The sequence below is a fragment of the Podarcis cretensis genome (assembly GCF_951804945.1).
Source record: "Podarcis cretensis genome assembly, chromosome: 12".
In the NCBI taxonomy this organism is placed as follows: domain Eukaryota; kingdom Metazoa; phylum Chordata; class Lepidosauria; order Squamata; family Lacertidae; genus Podarcis; species Podarcis cretensis.
Window position 1 is genome coordinate 62,124,471 of NC_137181.1, and position 19,183 is coordinate 62,143,653.

The 19,183-nt window shown below is 42.5% G+C and overlaps 1 protein-coding gene across 2 annotated transcripts in view; it reads left to right on the forward strand.

Moving 5' to 3' along the window:
* The first annotated feature begins 10,110 nt into the window (after window positions 1–10,110).
* The window catches only part of CUL1 (cullin 1), a 47,701-nt gene continuing 38,628 nt past the window's right edge, over window positions 10,111–19,183 (forward strand). Inside the window, exon 1 of one of the 2 annotated variants that reach the window (XM_079947549.1) lies at window positions 10,111–10,233. The gene's annotated coding sequence lies outside the window, so the exon portion shown is untranslated. The remainder of the gene's footprint in view (window positions 10,234–19,183) is intronic. The other variant, XM_079947550.1, reaches the window with a different exon arrangement.

Sequence of the window (19,183 nt, forward strand, 5' to 3'; positions counted from 1 at the left end):
AAAATGTCCAACTCTCTGTCACATCAAACAAGTGAAAACACAATGCAGTTCAGAAAAGGAGTAGTTCAGGATTCCTTTTATGGTTGCTAAATCCCTCACTTCCAATGAACCAACTGCAGGTCCACCACAGGAAACGTGTGTGTGTGTGTCTGTGAATATACACACACATACCTCCCTAAAAAAAATTATATACCACCCTTCATCTGAAGATCTCATGGCAATTCACAGGATAAAAATATTGCATAAAAAGCACAAATAGATAAAAGAAAAGGAAAAGGAAAACTAAACTATACTCGCCCGCCCCCAAAATACATTTAAAAGATTGTAGAAGATTAATCAGCCCAAGGCCTGGTTGAAGGGGAATGTTTTCTCCTGGTGCCTAAAGGTATATGACCCCCAAAGGTCATCTAGTCCAACCCCCTGCTATGCAGGAATCCTGCCCACAGCTGTCCTCGGCTGGGCGCAAGCCACCAACCTGCCAGTCCACAGCCAAGAGGGACAACTTTACCCTGATGTCTATTTTGCAGGCGATAACCTTCTCAAAGCTATGAACCTTCTGGATAGGGTTGCTTGTTTGGTTTTTTTCCACTTTGACATACTTTATTCATTTACACAAGTGTGAATGGGGTGGGTGGGTGTTTTTGGATCAGGTTAGCCAGATTGATTTGCATGCTGTTGGTGGGTTTTTGTTGTTGTCTTGTTGAGCTGTGTATGTGATAAAGGGGAACCATGCCGGGTGTCAGGTTGGTAGGCTTTTTGTTGACTCTACTCCTCCTAGCCTTCCCCCTCTTCTTCTTCATCCTGTTTTCTGTTACTTTCAGAATTGCCAGGCTGCACTCCTGAGCGAGATAAGTTTATCTCACTCTCACTGTGAAAAGGAGTCAGATTCCTACTAGTCTCTGGCTCTCCCCTCTCCCCTTCAGATTCCGCTCCATCTGTCGGAAAGGGAACTTCTCTGACACCAGGATGAAGGCATCTTATTCTATTTGGGTGTCCCCTAGTTTGTCTTCTATTTCTTGCGTTGATTTGGGTTTGTTATTTTTGTAGAAGTCTGCTAGGCGTATTAGTGGGTATTAGTGGGGATAGGGTTAGGGACAGTTTACCTACTTCTTCTTTCAATGATTTAAGCATGGTCTGTGTGAACTGTTTAGTGTTGTGGAGATTTTCCTTAGTTTTTTGGGGAGGAATGGGTATGCTGCGGTGCGGGTATTTTCAATTGTGTCCTTTCTAGGTGTACCTATTGTTTTGTCTCATCTTCTAGGCTATACGGGATTATGTGGTGTACTTGGTTGGCAATGTAATTTGCTCCTATGTTGCGGATTCCCCATCTTCCTTCTGAGGAGGGAAGGTGCAGGTATTTAAGGCTTATTCTTGGTTTTTGTGTGTGAGAGAAGATAAATGAGTGTAATGTTTTCTGCCATTTGCGAAGTTGGGCTGGGATAATCCAGATTTGGGGGGGGGTTGGAATAGGTAGGCTAATTTTGGGAGGAGGATCATTTTGATCATGGATATCTTGTCTGAGAGAGTGAAGTTGGTGTTGTTCCATCTCCTCAGGTCTTTGTTAATTTGTCACCAAAAGGCGTTGTAGTTGTGGCGGTATACAGTGGTGCCCCGCAAGACGAATGCCTCGCAAGACGAAAAACTCGCTAGACGAAAGGGTTTTCCATTTTTCGAGGCGCTTCGCAAGACGAATTTCCCTATGGGCTTGATTCGCAAGACGAAAATGTCTTGCGAGTCTTGCGGTTTTTTTCGCTTCCCCCCCTTTTTCTAAGCCGCTAAGCCGCTAATAGCCGCTTAGCCGCTAATAGCCGCTAAGCCGCTAATAGGGTTGCTTCGCAAGACGAAAAAACCGCTAGACGAAGAGACTCACGGAATGGATTCTTTTCGTCTTGCGAGGCACCACTGTAATTTGTTGAGGTTTCTGGTTATTTGTACCCCTAGGTATCTGAACTTGGTGCAGCAAAGTTTTATCTTGGTGATGTTGGAGAATCCTTTTTGAGTTTGAGGGTGGGTGTTGAAGCACATAGCCTCAGATTTTGCAAAATTTACCTGCAGGCCCAACACCATGTTGGGGAAATGTTTTGAGTTCTCTGATTAGGAAGGTTGCTGTGTTTATGGAGTCTGATGTTGTGACCATTAGGTTGTCTACAAAGAGCCCTAATTTATAGGTTCTGCCTTTTATTTCCACTCCCTTGATGTCTATGGCTGTTCATATTCAGATTGCTAGAGGTTCCAGAGTCAGGGTGAAAAGGAAGGGAGATAGTGGGCACCCTTGTTTTGTGTTGCTATGGTATTAGAGTCCATACTGTTAGTCCTGCATTTTGCTGAGGCTTGGGAGTATATTTGTTTGAGGGTTTGTAAGAATTTGGGACCAAATTTTATGTTAGTTAGTACTGCTAGTAGGTATTTCCATTCTAAGCAATCACAAGCTTTGAGGATGTCTAGGGACACAATTGTCAGTGGGAGTTTAGTTGCCTTGCTGTGTTGAGGGGTGAAACAAAGGCAACATAAACCTCTGAAAAGGCTTAAGAGGGGGTCTTAAGCTTTAGGAGTATCAAGCAGCACAGAAAAGGGGTTTCTCGATTGCTCCAGCACTGCTTAAAAAGTGACGGAGGAAGGGAAAACCTCAGCATTTGGAACAGTGCATTTCCGGCTGTGAGATGCCTCAGGACTTGAGCAAACCAGTGCTAAACTTCTCTGAAGAGTGGAATTGAAGTTACAAACATTGCTCTTCAGTAATAAAGAACGGATTTTACATAACGAAGGTATGTGGAATGAAAAGCAATAACTTGGAATTTAAAACAAAGGCAAGAGGGAAGGAGAAAAGGAGGTCTACCTCAGTGCAGTTTTAACAACTGTGGAAAAGAACTTTGCAAAAGAGAAAGTTCTAAAGAATAAAATAATTATTGCATATTAAAGAGCGGCATAAGAACTGGCTAGCTTACAGGCATTTACGACTGGGAGATCTTACAGACTTGGGGCTTGGTTCCCATCAGAGACTGTTGTTGAAAGGAAGAACAGGGCTTTTGGAACGGGGCAGGGTGAGCGAGGAAGGAGAGGACAGACGGCTGAGCTTGCTGTTAAGCTGGGGCTCGTCTGCATGGTCCCCAACAAAGCGGAGCAGTGACGTGGGGTCTCATTGTGACGAAGAATGAGGTGAGGGGAAAGCATGGAGGTGGAAAGGAGTAAAAAGGAAGAGAGAAAGTACAGGCAAAATGGTGGTCTACAAGGCATGTCAGAAAGAAAAGGAAGATTCCAAAGGGGATTAGGAAGAAACAGAAAGAAGAAATATAGAATAAAAATATTTTGTTTTTTATTGGTGTATCTATGTTTTTGTTTATTTGAAGAGTCTACAGAAATAAAAAGTTATGGAATTAAAACCTAGGAGTAGCCTTATCCTGGATTTCTAAGGGAATGGAGGGCTTAGCTAACAGCACTTACAAGGCCATAACTGGACTCCAGACAGAAATAGATTCTTTGGGGGAAATGGTTTTAGAGCATCAATTAGACTGTATCAATCAGACTTGTGCTTTCTATGTTAATGAAAGCAGAGAAATAGAGATGCAAATAAGATGGGAAGTAGGGGCTCAGCTCAGAGCATGGAGAAATGGAAGGATCCAGGGGTGTAGGAAAGGGGGGGGCATCATGGAGGGGGGTGACAAATTATCAAGGAACAATTACTGCCCTACTAAAGGTAAGGTAAAGGGACCCCTGACCAGTCGTGACCGACTCTGGGGTTGCAGTGCTCATCTCGCTTTATTGGCCGGTGTTTGTCTGCAGACAGCTTCTGGGTCATGTGGCCAGCATGACTAAGCCGCTTCTGGCGAACCAGAGCAGCACACGGAAATGCCGTTTACCTTCCTGCTGGAGCTGTACCTATTTATCTACTTGCAATTTGTGCTTTCAAACTGCTAGGTTGGCAGGAGCTGGGACCGAACAACGGGAGCTCACCCCGTTGCAGGGATTCGAACCGCCGACCTTTTGATCGGCAAGTCCTAGGCTCTGTGGTTTAACCCACAGCGCCACCCGGCGGTTCATAAAAAACTTTTTTTTCAAAATGCCTGTTCTAAAGGTCTTATCTTACTACACTAGGGATTATATAGCTACATATGAAATTTCATGCATCTCAGTTAATATATTGACCCTCTTCCACAAAAATAGCTGTTTACTTGACCATTTTTCTATGTTGTGAAGGCTGAAATTTCAACAAAGCACGTGACTTTGCTAGACTCTTTTCTTCTTTAGGCAAGCATACCTAGATGCTTAGGAAGGTGAAGTAATTTTAATCTTAATATATTACTTTTGTATGTTTTAAAGTAGGATTGTTAATTTTTCTTGATTTTACTGCTGTGGTGTTTTTTTGTTCTTTGTTTTGGTAAACCACTTTGCAGGTTTTTAAAAATAAATTTTATTAAATAAATAAGCAATAAATATAAATAAAATAACACAAACCAAAACTCAATCCATCCTGTAGATTTAAGTATCTGTCCATAGTCGCCTACTTCTTATCAGAGGCTCAGAATTCACATTCCTTTGTAAGAAAATATGAAATAATGTAAAACCATTTTTGCAGGCAAAAATAAATAAATATCAAAGGGGGGGAGTGACAAGAAATTTTCCGCACAGGGTACCACCTGACCAGTTGGGCTTCATGGTGGAAGTCTCCCTGGTCAGAGCTCCCAACTGCAAAATGAGTTAAAATACTATTAGCAAGCATAACAATAGGTTAGAAGAATTTGGAAAATTATCTGGTTTTAAATTAAATAGAACAAAAACTAAAATGATGATTAAAAATGTGAAAGAGGAGGTAAAAAACCATCTGGAATCTCAAACTGGTATTAAAGTAACGAAAAAAGTAAAATACCTTGGAATCTGGTTAACGATGAAGAATATAAATTTGATGGAAGACAATTACATAACCACATGGAAAGAAATAAGGAACGACTTAGATACTTGGAATAGAATAAAACTTTCTTGGTCGGGCAGAATGGTGGCGATTAAAATGAGTTTATTACCGAAACTGTTATTTCTATTTCAAAACATACCGATAACCAGGGGAACCGCAGTATTCAAAGATTGGCAGAAAACACACTCTAGATTTATCTGGCAAGGGAAAAGGCCCAGAATCAGATTTAAATTACTCACAGATCAAAAAGATAGGGGAGGATTTGCAGTTCCAAATTTAAGATTATATTACGAAGCCTCGTGTCTTTGTTGGGTTAAAGATTGGATTGTCATTAAAAATAAAGACCTGTTAGATCTAGAAGGATTTGATTTAAGATTTGGTTGGCACGCTTATCTATGGCGCAACAAGGGAAAGGTTCATAAAGGTTTTTCTAATCACATTCTTAGAGGACCACTCCTGGAAGTGTGGGAAAGAAACAAAAAACTATTGGAACAGAAGACCCCTTGGTGGCTATCGCCAATTGATATCCTGACAATAAAAAAACCAAACATCGAAGGAGAAAGATGGACCTATGAAGACTTGCTAGTAAAAACAGAGACTGGTTGGAGGATTAGACCTTATGAAGAAATAAAGAACAAATTGACAGGATGGATCCAATTTCACCAAATTAATTCTATGTGGACTGAAGATAAAAAGAATGGGATAAGTGAGAAAAAATCTAGATTCCAGATTGAAATACTAGAAAATAAAACAAAACTCCTATCGAAAATGTATAGCCTGTTACTTGAATGGGACACCAAGGATGAAGAAGTAAAGGAGGTAATGGTGAGATGGCAATGGACCTCGGACACAACATAGAGTTTGACAAATGGAAGGCATTATGGAATAAAGGTATGAGATTCTCAGCATGCACAACACTCAGGGAAAATATGTATAAAATGATGTACAGGTGGTACGTAACGCCCGTAAAAATGGAAAAAATATATAAAACTGGTGATAAATTATGCTGGAAGTGCAAGATCAAGGAGGGCGATTTTTATCCTATGTGGTGGTTGTGTGAGTCTATCAAAAAATTCTGGGAATCTATCTACAATGAACTAAAAAAAATCCTCAAATATACCTTTATAAAAAAACCCCGAAGCCTTTCTGCTTGGAATAATTGGAGAGGAAATCAAAAAGGAAGATCAAACACTCTTTCAGTACGTGACAGTGGCTGCCAGAACTCTAATAGCGCAGAATTGGAAGACATCAAAAATCCCAACTATAAACGAGTGGCAATATAAATTATTTGATTATTTAGAATTGGCAAAAATGACACAGAAAATAAGAAATCAAAAAGACATAGAGTTTAACAAAGATTGGAATAAATTTATGACATATATGGAAACAGAGGTAAAAAATCTAAAAATCACAGTAGGTGCGATGTAACACTTGTGATGTAAAGAGTTTTCTGTGGAAAAGAAACTGCAGATTAAAAAATCATATAATATATTCTGAAACCGAGATGAAGGGAAGTCAATTGGTGTTGTGTGTTATTTAGTAAGCTCATTTGTATCGTATGTTAGGAGATTTCTTTCTCTCTCTCTTTTTTTTGTTTTCTCTTGTTATTATTTGTCTTTCTTTATGTATGTCTTTTCTGTGCGTATGTATTATGTATGTTTTTTTTAATGTTTGATGAAATAAAATGATAAAAAATTGAAAAAAAAATTGACATCTGGGGATCAAAAGCGGGTATTAACACAGAAGTTGTCAAGGATCCGGCACAGGAATCTATCATGACTGAACAAATTGTTGAAAAGGAGAAGTAGAAAGTTGCTGTGGTCGAACCTAAAGTAATACAAGGGGGAGCCTTAACCTTACAGATGCAAATTGAGGATTACAAATTGAGGCCCTTTATGATTGAAACTAGAAAAAGCCAGATCTTGAAGATTGGAGCCTGGCCTGGTCTGGAAAAGGAAAGTTGGAGAGATTCCCCAATGCAGGGATCAATTGACTTTTGGGATATGGATATGGATTTGGGTCAGGAGGAGTTTGGGGCCCTTGGTTTTGGAGGAATTTTGAAACAAGATTTGGAATGCTTTATGGATCCTAGCTTTAACTATGGAAATCTGGCTGTCCTGTTAAGAAGGAATAAAGGCATTGTTTGGATGGAGCTCCCCCGAGATCTGCTTTTTAGCACTAAAGATTATGAACTAGATCGGCAGAAGGGACGTTCAGAAGAGTTAAGAGCCTCGGATATAAGATCTCCAGGTTGATGGACTGTTTGGAGTTGACAGAAGGGACGGCAGAGGCCGAGACCAGGGAGAGGAGACGGCGGTAGAAGTTTGGGAATTTAAAGTTTATATTTGGAAATTTTGTAAAAATTTAATGAGGGAGAGAAAAATCGTGGAATGAAATTTCTATGACCCTAGTGTAAATGTTTTAAGAGTTTAAGTTCAAATAGATATATTAATTTTAAGGAGAAATAAGATTAAAAAAAAAAAAGCAAAAACGGATTGTTAATTGGTGAAAGAAGAGAATGTAAAATTATAGTGTATTAAGATAGATTATAAGGATAAAATAAAGAGGGAAAGGATTTGCTGAAATATTTAACTGAAATAGAATACAAAAAAGGGAGGTAGGAGGAGGTCAAGGAAACAAGCAAATGAAAGATAGATTATGTGAAGGTTTGATGTGTTTTTTGCTTTTGTTTTTCCTTTTTTCTTGATCTTTTTTTTTCTTTTTTTATTTGTATGGTATTCTTTTTTTCAATTGTGATACACTTGTTTTTTTTGTTTAAATTGGTGTTTTTCTGTTTTTATCTGTAACCTTTAAAACCTTAATAAATATTATTAAAAAAAAAAAAGAGGCTGCAAGCTGAAGCCTTGGAAAGCCTATTGTAAAGGACTAAATTTCCATCGGTAAAGAACATAAAACCTCCCCTTGGAGGCAGGAGAAGAGGGGGGGAAGTTGTGAACTGAATATGCCTGCGGGAGAGAGCGAAGAGAGTTAAAATACCGCCGCTCAGACCCTGGAAACGGGCCGCTAGCAGGACTGACGTTCTTTGGAAGGCTCACTGACAGTGATTAGAACGTTCGTTGACAGCTAGCTAATAAGAGAAATACATTGTTTCTACTGTCTCCGTCTGCTTTTAAAAAGGAGTAAAAGTAACTGAAAATTGAAACTAACTTCATTGTTTGAGCTGTGTTTAAAAGAGGACATTATTGACTAATATAAATAGAAACTGTTTCCCCCTAGAGGAAGCTTTTGAAACTGTTATAAGAGCTGGGCTGGGGAATTTCCAGCTGCAAGATAAAAAGCTGTGAGACTCTGGGACTGACCTTGAATCGGTTAAGTGTTATGGCAAATGGAAAGGAAAAAACGGACTAGTCAATTCCTGAAAAAACATTAAGGTCTGGGAGGACTTGGCAGCAATCTAGGAGAGCCTCAATATCAGGCCCCCCTACTTCTTCCGCTATTGCTTTTGTAACAGTATATTTAAAATCAACAGGAATGTCGACAGAAGAGGCCTTAGTGGTTGCATTAAGTAAGATAAGTGATTCACTGGAACAGCTTAACAAGAAAATAGATGTGACAAATGCGAAAGTGGACGCTGCAACTATTAAAATTGACTTAAATACAGAAAGTATAAATAATCTGGGACAAAAGGTGAATATCAATACAGAAACAATCAAGAAATTGATACAGGAATCTACTTTGATACGGCAGACTGTGGAGGAAGCTAGGGAGAAAGCTGTTGCTGCTGAATGTAAAGTAACACAATTGGTGAGAGAGAGAGTCCCAGGCTTACAGAGGTAACTTGATGACCATAAGTCGACGCTTGCTATGATTGAATTTAAAGAAAAACAGACGAATTTGAGGATCAGAGCCCTGCCTGAATTGGAGAAGGAAAGTTTGATAGACTTCTTCACACAGGAATTTGCTGATTTCTGGGACTTGGATCTGGGTCAAGAAGAGTTTAAAACTGTGAGGGCCTTCAGATTTGGAAGAGGAGGGAAAAAAGAGAAGAACAGAATAAGAGACTGTTGGCACTACCAGAAGAACCTAGAAGTACAACAGCCAAGAGTGGAAATTTTTAAAGACGTCCCAAAATACCTTTTGGATCTTAGGTCTAACTACGGAGATTTGGTTGCCCTGCTAAGAAGGAATAAAATCATCTTTAGGTGGGAGTTTCCCCAAGGTCTATTCTTCAGCTTTAAAGGAAGGAAAATAAAAATAAGATCAGTAGAAGACAAAGTAAAGTTTTTGTATAAATACGAAGATTTGCAGAAGGGACTTGGAAAAGAGCTAAGAGCATCGGACAGAAGATCACCAGGTTGATGGACTATATGGAATTGGCGGAAATGACTGGCAGAATCCGAGACCAGGGAGAAGAGTCGGTGGAAGAAGATTGGAAAAAAGTTTAAAGACTATTTATAGAAATATTGTAAAATTAATGAATATTAGAAAAATGTTGGAATGTAGTTATATGGCTTTAGTAGAAATGTTATAAGGAATTCGGTATAAATAGATTATTAGAGTATTAAAGGAAAAATAAGGTTAGAATATGTTAAGATAATTATAGGACAGAAAATAGAGGAAGATGGAAAGGAATTGATGAAACAATTAATAGAAGTGGAATACAAAAAGGGAGGTGTGAGGAGGTCGTTGAAACAAGTGAATGAAAGATAAGATACTGAAATTGTATGATGTGTGCTAAACTGTTTTTGTTTTGTTTTGTTTAGTTTAGTTTATTGTGTCAGTGTTGTGTAATTTTTTTATATTGTATTGTATTGTATTTTTTTTCTTTTTTCTTTCCTTTTTTGTAGTGTTTAAAAGTAATAAATATTAATTTTTTTTAAAAAAAAAAAGAGGCCTGGAGCACTTTTTCCTGTGGAAAGGTGGCATACGAAGAGGATGAAGATGACGCCGCCTGCATTTTTAGGCCGAGGTTCTGGGATGAAGGGCAGCAGCAGGTCAACCTAAAGCGACGCGGCTGCACCTTCGTCCTGGCCCTGAGGACTCCCACTCCCAGCATCCTCCGGCGCTGCCTGCCGGAGGGGCGCCCGGCCAGGCCTGGGGTCTCCGGCGCCGGGCGCCCGGCCCCGCTGCCCGCCACGCGGCCGCCCTGCCTTGGCCCCTCCCGGCCTCCCTCCGGGCGCGCAGGCGGAGCAGAGCCGGCAGGCCGCCCGGCGGGGCCGTGACGCAGAGATGACGCTCCGGTGACGCGCCTCCTCGGCGGCCCCGACCCGGAAGCGGAAGAGGCGGGCTGGCTTGGCCTGTGTGGAGACGAGGCCGCCGGGCCCTGCCTGCCTGACGGACTCTGCGAGGCGCGCGCCATGGGGCCGGTGAGTCGGCGGGGCCCGTAGCCTGGGGGGCCGAGCCAGGCGGGAGTCCGGCCGGGCGCGGGAGGCGGCGGGGGGCCTGGCCGGGAGGAGAGGCCCGGAGGCGGCGGCGGGGGCGGCGGGGGCCTGGTCGGGGCTGTGGCGCAGCCCGAGAGGGAGGGAGGCCGGGGCGCGCGCGGGCTTCGCCGAGGGGAGGGCGGGGGTTGGCCGGGGCCGCTCCTCCTCCTCCTCCTCCTCCTCCTGGGGAGTCCGGCGGCGCAGGGGGTCCGCGAGGGCGGCCACGAACCGGCATCTCCTCGCAGCGCCTCCGAGGGAGGCCTCGCGGGAGCCGCCCGCCCCGAGTTCCCCGGGGCCCCGTTGCTGTCCCCCGGCGGCGCCCCCGGAGCTTCCCTCGCTCGTTGGGCTTCGGTCGGCGCTGCCTTGGCCTCCCTCGGGTGCCGTCGGGGCCTGGCCTCTCCCTCGCCTCCCCGTGGCTCCCTCGGAAAGCCCTCCCTGGGGATCCCCTCGGGGACCCCCCCCCCGTTGGTCCCCATGGCTCTCCTCCGCAGGGACTCCGAGGCTCAGCTGCGCCCGCCTGCGGATCCCCTTCGCCCTGGTTAGGGCGGCTGCTCCGCCTCGCTCCCTCGCCCAGAGATCCCTTTCTCCCTCGAAACCCGCACGTTCCTTAGGCGCGCCCCCTCCGCTTCGCAGTCGCTTGTGGTGGACAGGAAGGAAACACGACTGCTTAGATTTCGTTTTCCTAAGGAAGCAAGCGCATCTCTGCCAGACGCGCGATTCCTCTTAAATTTGCTAATAATTCATTCCATTGAATCCCTGCTCTAACTGTCCTAATAAGTAGCTGTATTTTGAGAGAGAATATTGATGTTTGAAAGCTCATCTGCCAGACAACTTAATCAAGAGTGCGGGCTGTACTGTGCTATTTTTGGATTATGTATGTTTTTTTTAATAAAACCGCACTTTCGTAGCTCCTAGTGGAGTTCCCGTTTAAAGTCTTTCATACAAACCCCTGAAACTTGCCGTATTTCAATATTGAAACAAAATTAGCCAGTATACATGTTATATGTACCCTATCTGAATAGGTAGCATGGGAAAATGTCATGGTTTGTTAGCGATTACAAGATTGATTATAGCACATTGATTTCTGTAGTATGGGGAAACAAAAGTATGAGGCTTTGGGAGGTTTTTGTTTTTTTTTACCCAGCCTAACCTACATCACAGGGTTGTGCAAAGACAAAATGGATAAGTGAGGGAATTATGTAAATGACACTGATTAAATTAAATTGTAAACAGCCAACCTTAGTATGGTTTGTTACTGTGGTAAAACATTTGCATGTAACTTGCGATGATAAGAGTATCATTCAGTCTCTAGTTTGCACTTCTGTATTAAGGGGGGGGGGAATGCTAGTGCATTTTGGAAAAACCTAAGACCTGACATTCTGTTCTTCAGCAGGAGAAAACAAGGAAGTGCATACTCCTAAGTAGGTTAGTGGGATTGTGGAACTATTTCCTGATCAGACAAATTGAGTGAAATCTACTTGCAAGCTTGATTAGGGATGTCACTTGCATAAAAGCATGAACTGGGGTAGTATTAACTGCCACCTCCAAAATGTTCTTCTTGTTCACTGCATTTGAAATTTATTGGCAAAATGGTATTGTGATAGAGACGTGATTTACCTAAAAAAAGTACAACATAAAATGACTCATCAGCATCTTAAGTTGGGTGTAGAAGTGTAGCTTTGTGATTGGTGGACTGTAAATAAATTATATTCTCATGGAAGAGTATCTCAGTAGAACCACCAGGGGAAACATGTATATATAGTGAAATGTGTGCTATTTTTCTTCATAAATTTTCTTCATAAATACCTCTTTATTACAGACACTTGTTCTTGGGGTACTTTATAATCAATTCCTATATTGCTTTGCTCAAAACTTGCTCTGAGGCATGTTAGATGACTTGTTTATAAGCTATTCTTTTTTATTTGTGAATTAAATAATTGCTCCTTTTTCTACAGTGGATCAAGTGTTAGCATAATTTTGCAAATGCTCACATTGTAATAATTGGGAGAACCCTTATGTGAGACGTAATAATACTCTCTGAGTACACTGTCAAATAGGTTAGGGCCTGTGGGTCTGAGTCATGGTATATGTGTTCAGAAGGAGACTTGAAAACACAAAACAGTTGAACACAAAACAGTAGCTGGAAAGGTGTTTTTTTTCATTGCTCTGCTACACATGTTTTCTGTATTCAGATGAGTTCCTCTTTTACTAAACTATGTGCAAATAAGAAATAAGACACCAATATTGAAGTACTTTAAAGCTTTCTTGTGTATAACAGTGCAGCATAGGCTACTGGCTCTATTACCATGACTCCTTTTGATCTTACCAGTTCTTGTGCATCTTCTCCTCTCTTGGTTTCTTTATTTCATTTTACTTTTTTAAAGTTTCCATTTTTGTTTCTGAAGCATGGTGGATATTCCATCTGTTTCAGCTTTAAAACTACCGTATTTTTTGCACCACAACACTCACTTTTTTCCTCCTAGAAAGTAAGGGGAAATGTATGTGCGTGTTATGGAGGGAATGCCTACGGGTGGCATGCCTACGGATTTTCCTCCTCTAAAAACTATGTGCGTGTTATGGTCAGGTGCGTGTTATAGAGCGAAAAATACGGTATATGTTACTGGTTTACAAGAGCCAGTGTGGTGTAGTGGTTAAGAGCGGTGGACTCGTAATCTGGGGAACCGGGTTCACTTCCCCGCTCCTCCACATGCAGCTGCTGGGTGACCTTGGGCCAGTCACACTTCTCTGAAGTCTCTCAGCCCCACTCACCTCACAGAGTGTTTGTTGTGGGGGAGGAAGGGAAAGGAGAATGTGAGCCGCTTTGAGACTCCTTTGGGTAGTGATAAAGCGGGATATCAAATCCAAACTCTTCAACCTCTCTTGGATCTGAATTGGGTTGATTACCTATTTAAATAAATATTGCTTAATAAATTATATGTAATAGATTGATCAAATTTACGTGGATGTGTGTTTAATAAAGTAATTGCACTGAAGAAGACACAAGCTTTGACTGTGGTGCAGTATAAATGGTCAATAGAAAATATATTCCATCTTCTGAGACAGCACCTGCAGTTATTGTAAATACAGACAAACCTCGGTTCTTGAATGTAATTCGTTCTGGAAGCCAGTTTGGCTTATGAAATGTTTGACAACTGAGGCACGGCTTCCGATTGGTTGCAGGAGCTTTCTGCACTTAAGCGGAAGCTGTGTTCGGCTTCCAAAAAACGTTCGAAAACATTTAGTTCTGGGTTTTCGGCATTTGGGAGCTGAAACGTTCCAAAACGGAAGTGATTGGGAGCCAAGGTTTGACTGTACTTTTTAAAAATGAGCTTTTCTTAAATAAAAGGGGTTGCTCTATACCAGGGGTCGGCAAACTAAGGGCTGCGGGCCGGATCAGGCCCAATTGCCTTCAGGATCTGGCCCACGGACTGTCCGTGGATCGGTGTGGGGATTCTGTTCGTTCGGGCTGTGGCATTCCACCCCCCCACTGCGGTGGCACCTCCCTCCCTCCCTCCCTCCCTCCCTCCCTCCCTCCCTCCCTCCCTCCCTCCTGGATTCTCCCCGCCCTGCCTAGAGGAGGAAGGGAGCTGGGCTGAGTGCCATTTTAAGAACCCCCTCTCTGGAGCCAGCCCTTTCGTGCCACTCATCTTCCCTCCGCTGCTGCCGCTGTCACTGCTCTGGTGCTCCTTTGGGCCAGAGAGTGGAGCAGATGAGCTCGCTCTGTCTACCCACGAGAAGCAGAAGCAGCGGTGGTGGTGGTGGCGGCAGCGTCAGCCCCTGGGAAGGTAAGCACTGGGGCTGGGGGGTGGGGAGGAGGACTACTTGCTCCCCTTGCCTCCTCTTCCAGCTCCCACCCCCCGGTGCTTATTGTCTGGCCCACCACAAGGTCTGAGGGACAGTGGACCAGCTGCTGCTAAAAAAAATTGCCAGCCCCTGCTCTATACTAATTGGCTGCAGGGCAAATGGAGGTGATACTGTAGCAGGGCCATTTGGGCCAACTCTCATGTGCAAAGGGGGGGCTCCCCCTCAAATTTAGATAGCAATGTTACCTATCATAAACCCCTGTAAATACCAAATCACTCCTGAAATTATGTACTGTACCTATAACATATTTTGTGGTTTCACATAATGTTTGCAGATAAACTGCTGTAGGATTTTTTCAGTCAAGTGATTTTTTTACATAGGCTGGTACATGACTAAGCGCATTCTTAACCATGTTTACTAAGGAGTGAGACTGCATTTACGTGGGGCTTCTGTTCCGGGCCCCTACATGCGTACGTGAAATCATGTACCCTGGAGAGTCCTGGTGGCTCACGAGGAGAGAGCTCTTCAAGCTCTGGAGAGGGTCTCCTTGCAAACCAGGAGGACTTTCCAGCATGGCCCCGCCCCCATTTCTGGGATCCCAGCGCTGCACATATGTGTGGTTGTGTGCAAATAGAGTATGCACAAATGGGGATTTGCCTTCTAAATCAGTCATTCTATTAATACTAGTGGAAGTTTTGTAATTCTGTTCATTGAAGTTAAAAGTCACATGCAAGCCCATCGATGTCATTGTTCAAAACTCCCTCTTTATGTCAAACAACTTGAATGATCTTAGGCTGCTCCTCTTGTACAAGCTGATAAACCCCAAGTGTGAGCCCAATGCTAAAATTGGCTCAAAAATTAACAGCACAAAATTATGCATGTTTCCTGAGAAGTATGTCTCAGAGGACTTACTGTCTAGTAAGTGTGTGCAGGATTGTAGACTTGTATGCATATAATGGAGGCAAACTGACAATGGGCAATCTGTGTTCAGCTTCAAATTGGACAGGGACTGTGTGTGGAGATTATTGCATTTCAGGAGGCTTGACTGGATGGTCCTTGGGATCTCTCCCAACTACAATTCTATGATTCAAACCAGTGTGCATATTGTCAGAGACACTTAGATTCTGACTCTTCATTGAACCCCCTTTGCATAAAATGTGTTCTGTCTTCCTTTGCAAATACTCTTTTGTTCTGGGTAGCCCATATACCCTTATGAAGTGTGAAAATGTGGGAAAAGGTGAGACTGGAACCTAATCTGGTTGGTGAACAGAACAGTGTACAGTGGTACCTCGGGTTACATACGCTTCAGGTTACAGACTCCGCTAACCCAGAAATAGTACCCCGGGTTAAGAACTTTGCTTTAGGGTGAGAACAGAAATCGTGTGGTGGCGGCACAGCGGCAGCGGGAGGCCCCATTAGCTAAAGTACCTCAGGTTAAGAACAGTTTCAGGTTAAGAATGGACCTCCAGAACAAATTAAGTTATTAACCTGAGGTACCACTGTATTGGTGGGGTGTCAATTGAGCAGCAAATCTCCCAATTATCAGGACACTATTAGCTCCCCCTCCCCCATTAATGTAATTAAGAATGTCCTCTTTATATTATTCCAGGATGAACACTGTTAGTTAATAATGTTCCGTAATTTTCTGGTGCATTTAAAATGTGAAATTATATGTTCTCTTTAAAAAAAAAAAAAAAAAAGCAGGCTGCGCTGAGAAAAAATATAGTAAGCATCAAATCTTATAAATAATAGAGAGATCCTTTCTGTGGAAAGTAGGAAGCAATATAGATATGACCACTTCTCTAACTTAACTGCATAGCCTGCTGTGTTCAAAAGGCATTAGATTGCATGTTAGGCTTAATATACATGGCCTTGGTATTCGTACTGTTCTACACAGTATCATGTGAGCTTGTACATGCAGTTCTGAAATCAGAGAAGTATTGCTCTGCTTCTAGTGTTGTTCCCCACCCGCTTTGGGGGCAGGAAAAAGAAAAACACACAGCACTCAGTTGTCTTAAATGACTTTCTGAATCCATAACCAAGAATCTGAGATCATATAACAGGTGCCCCTTAAAAGAAGGGTCAAGCCTAGAGAAGGGTACCCTAAAATTGAATTCTGATTGTCTTCTGTATATTGAGTTTGGTTCTGGAGTTTTGCATTCCAGTCTAAGCCACAGTTGCCTTACATAGGCATCAAGCACATAGGATATTTTATTCTGTATTTTCTAAACAAGGGTTTGAAGTGTATGTTCATTCTTCCTAATGTACATGTTCTAGGGATAGTGCCTAAAGTCAAAATCGCATATAGTCAAAACACGTTAGGTACAATGGTGGGTGGAATGCCAAGGTTTTATTTCTTGGATGCCCCCTCTTTAATTTTTGTTTTAATTCCTCCAAACACATAAAGCTGAATGTGCACAAGTTAAAGGTGTGTCAATTTTGAGTGTACTGAACTTCATCTCCCTTGCTAATATTCTAATGTTTAATGCTGGTCTCATGCATCCCAGAAGACGAAAGAAGTAGAAAGAAATACAAATAAATTAAATAGGAGTAATATCTATGTAGCTTAACATTTTTAAAACAACAGCATTGAATGCAGGTATAACTTGGTTATGATAGTATTATATAATCACTCCTCTGAAATGCAGTTTACATGTGTTTCTGTGATAGGTTTAATATACGTTCATGGAATTTAGTAGAGGGTTTATTCAGGGGAGCTCTTCCTTCCTATATCTGTATGCAGTAAGTGTTTAACTGTGGCATTTAATTGGTAATGTCTTATCTCTCACCTAGCCTTTGGTGAAGTGTCATTGCACACTTGTGGTATTCAGAATCAGAAACCTATTGGTTATTCTGATCTGTGAACAATTTGGGGCACTGTTTTTACATCATTTTTTCATATTGAGAAAATTTCTGCCTGTTCTTCCAGCTTCCATTCTAACTATATGAGCTTAATTATAAAATTCAAATCAACAGTTCTTTTTCCGCACCACTGAATTTCCACATCAGGCTGAAATTTTAACGTTGTAAGAGAGAGTGACTGGTTACCGAGTCAGGAAGACAAATTTTGTAACACTTTAATTAGAATAGCAAACACTTTAATTAGAATAGCAAGCTCTCTGTTACATAAAATAGAAGCTGTGTAACAAAAGATATTAACTAGCATGCATGGGTACCTCCAGGACCAAGAAGGACCCTGAGCTGTGTGTGACATTTGTTTTGGTTTAGGCTAACTCCCCAAAGTTACAAGGCCTTTTAAGGGAAACCAGCTTTTACAAGATCCAAGAGGCTTACTTTTGTCTCAGAAAGGTGTCTCTACCTATGTTATGCTTAATGTCATTGTGTTTCTTGTTTTTTAAATATCTAGCAAAGGCAACAAGATTTTGTATGTTGCAGAAATAAGACATTTCTACCTTGTTCTGATGGCTGGCTACAAATGCTCTTATTCTTGTATTGCAAGGGATTGGACTAGATGACCCTCAGGATCCCTTCGAACACCACAATTCTATGATTCTATGATTCTAACTACAGAGAAACCCAATAGGTCTCATCTTATTTATTTAAAGCATCTATATACTGCTTAAAAGATAGCATTTCTAAGTAGAGTACATTAAAATAAAACATATGGAGGATAAGACAAAGAAAACACCAAAAATCAAGCAGAAATCTGACTTCTACCCTAAAATGCCTACTGGAATAAGTAAGTCTTTGTCATCCACTGGAAGATAAACAAGGAGTTTTCTTCCCTCTGTTGGGAGGGAGGTCCACAGGCTTAGGCCTACAGCACTGAACACAGTTACCTTCCTGGTGCTACTAAATACTGTAATACCTCTGCGAACATCCGCCCTGTCTAGCGTCCATTCCAGCGAACGTCTGTGGCAAACCCAGAAGTACCGGAACGGGTTACTTCCGGGTTTGCTGCTCGCACATGTGCAGAAGCTCAAACTGCTCTAAAGTTACAAAGCTGACGGAACCAACTTACCAGAAATGAAAACTAGGGCTGGGTGTCATATTGTTCAAAAGCAGTTTGAAGTCTATCATTTTCTTCTTTGGCAATCACTCGTAGCCAAGTAAGATTGTCTTCCATAAACACGGGTTTAACAGTGAGTCAATAATAATAATAATTTGTCTGTTTGTTTATACCCCGCCCATCTGGTTGGGTTTTCCCAGCCACTCTGGGCAGCTTCCAACAAAATATTAAAAATACAATAAAACATCAAACATTAAAAACTTCCCTAAACAGGGCTGCCTTCAGATATTTTCTGAAAGTCAGATCGTTGTTTATTTTCTTGACATCTGATGGGAGGGCGTTCCACAGGGCAGGCACCACTACCGAGAAGGCCCTCTGCGCGGTTCCCTGTAACCTCACATCTTACAGTGAGGGAACCGCCAAGGAAGGCCGTCGGAGCTGGAACTCAGTATCTGGGCAGAACGATGGGGGTGGAGACGCTCCTTCAGGTATACTGGGCCGAGGCCTTTTAGGGCTTTAAAGGTCAACACCACCACTTCCAATTGTGAACAGAAACTTACTGGGAGCCAATGTAGGTCTTTCAGGACCATTGTTATGTGGTCTCGGCAGCCACTCCCAGTCACCAGTCTAGCTGCTGCATTCTGGATTAGTTGTAGTTTCCAGGTCACCTTCAAAGGTAGCCCCATATAGAGTGCATTGCAATAGTCCAAGCGGGAGATTAACAGAGCATGCACCACTCTGGCGAGACAGTCCACGGGCAGCTAGATTCTCAGCCTGCATACCAGAAGGAGCTGGTAGACAGCTGCCCTGGACACAGAATTGACCTGCACCTCCATGAACAGCTGTGAGTCCAAAATGACTCCCAGGCTGCGCACCTGGTCCTTCAGGGGCACAGTTACCCCATTTAGGATCAGGGAGTCCTCCCTGTTCCCTGTCCCCCCACAAAGAGTACTCATGTCTTGTCAGGATTCAACCTCAATCTGTTAGCTGCCATCCATCCTCCAACTGCCTCCAGACAGTCACACTGGACCTTCACACATCCTTCCACAGTGGGGACATAGGATTCTGAACAACATGACCAGTCCAACGAAGTTAATGTTGAAGAATCATTGCTTTCACACT